This window comes from Pinus tabuliformis, chromosome 9 (assembly GCF_031772625.1).
Source record: "Pinus tabuliformis cultivar Carrire ecotype Pingquan chromosome 9, CPIR1, whole genome shotgun sequence".
Classification (NCBI taxonomy): Eukaryota; Viridiplantae; Streptophyta; class Pinopsida; order Pinales; family Pinaceae; genus Pinus; species Pinus tabuliformis.
Genome location: NC_142307.1, coordinates 1,865,604,704 through 1,865,606,685, shown reverse-complemented (window position 1 = coordinate 1,865,606,685; position 1,982 = coordinate 1,865,604,704). Strand labels below are relative to the sequence as shown.

Genomic DNA, 1,982 nt, shown 5'->3' with positions numbered 1-1,982 from the left:
ACTTTTACCTTAGTAATAAAGCAGGGTAGTCAACGTTAATTTGACAACCATATGGTAATAAACATATATTTCAATACTACAACGATATAGTAATAACCTTATAATTCCAATCCTGCGGACTGTTCAATTTCTATGTAGTAATTTCGGGTACACACAACGCCTAATATGTATTAAGGTTGATTCCTTACCTACGTGGACATGTTATAAACATATGTGCTCATACAACAAAGCAAAAGATGTTTCCTTTCTAAATTTATGGTATCACATAAAGTGCTCGTTTGATCTATCCTGGTTTACATGTGTCCGCCACTATGAACGCCATTAAACACTATTAAATTACATGCAGTGCACAAGGCTCGATTAGTGTTAATGCAATAGCTATCTGTCCGGGGTTTCCATATCCCAAAGCTCCCGTGTTTATTACACCCGTCCGGCCTCTGCATCGGACACCAGGTGTCTCCCTCAGCGTCGTCCATTTGGTATGATGAATGGTGCGATGGTGTCTGGCCATGTGATCCCGGAGCTCGAGGCTTTTACAGTTGGCACCTCGGTAATGTTGAATTCGCGCCATAGGAGTCTACCATGCACACCGGCTATCGGACGGTCTTCAGAGATTGAGATGGATCGATGGTTGATGTCTCGCCACGAGTCGGTAAGAGTTACGATGCTTTATAACCCGGTTCCCATTTTCTCATTTGGCATGGTAAGAAATTGCTGCAGTCCTGTGACTCTGCGCGCGTTCTTACCTTTCCCCAACTGCTGTCATGGCGATACAGTGACTCAGGTATGCATCCGCCTAAGGTATACGACGCTTGTGATAATCTCCTGATCGGTATTGCCATGTTTACTTGTTATGGTTTCTTATCTCAGCAATTTCGAGCTTGTGAAGGTTTGCGTTTGTTTCAATAGCATTCTAATACAGTTCCTCATCTCGCTCTTGGGTTCTAACTCGTCTGTTGTTTAATGTTTCAGGTGCTGTCTATCATTCTATTGATGAAGCAGGTGGTTTCTTGCAAGCTACTGGCTGCTCTCAGCAGGTATGCGAAGTTTCTGTCGGCCTTTTCCATATTTATTTCATTTGAGGCCAAGTCTGAGACCTTCTTCCCTTGAACAGGGATGACTATGCATGATTCGTTTTGGTTCGATTCCTGCACTGTCCAGTGTTCTCTCTGTCGAGAGCTCGGGTTTCTTGCCATGCTCAGGCAGAACACCCACATCTGGAAACACGGCACATTGAGCTTGCATTATTTAGTTCAGGGTCTATATAGCTTGTGTATTTTTGACTCTAAGCCATTCGGCTTGTTTTACCTGCAGACTTTGGTTAAGAACATGTTCTGGTGTTAAATTCTATTTAAACCGTTTAATATTCCTCGTATCAAGGGGAGTTCGATTTTCTACTTGTTTATCTGTCATCTCAGACGGTGTTGTTTACTGTTATATATGCACAGTTTATTTCACAGAGGAATATTACGCTACTATAAAGTTCTCTTTGATTATACTATAGCATTGTGGATGAGAGACTTTATTCCTGTTGTGATGTTGCGGCACTCGTAATATACTTCTATTTTCATGATAAATCTCATTTTGCTGTATTCGCATATGGCATAATGCCGCCTTGGATAAGTCTCAGCCTTTTTTACCGAAAAGGGTTTCTTTAAAGAGTCGGTTTAAGAATGTATGTAATCATATTATCATGCAACCATGGATATTACAAGTGTAGACTTAAATAATAGCTGCAATGCGTTTTGTTAAATATGTCCATAGCCGTGCATGTATCCTTTACAGGAGTTCGACTCTCACTTCATGAGATTCTCGGCTCCCAGCTACGGCTATCCGAGACAGGGTTTAATCTGTATTTGTATTTCTTTATCATATGCATGCAATGAACTAATTATATCTTACTCCTTAAAATGCGATATCTTACCAGTTCCGTATTAAGGTTTAATACAAAGCGGTAGATGTGGGACATTGCCTTCTGTTAA

The 1,982-nt window shown here is 40.9% G+C and overlaps 1 long non-coding RNA gene across 1 annotated transcript; it reads left to right on the top strand.

Moving 5' to 3' along the window:
• Positions 1-699: 699 nt before the first annotated feature.
• On the top strand, positions 700-1,395 carry LOC149156331 (uncharacterized). Its single transcript, XR_016262415.1, has 3 exons — positions 700-784; positions 973-1,037; positions 1,115-1,395. It is a non-coding gene; the product is annotated as an uncharacterized LOC149156331 (long non-coding RNA).
• The last annotated feature ends 587 nt before the right edge of the window (positions 1,396-1,982 follow it).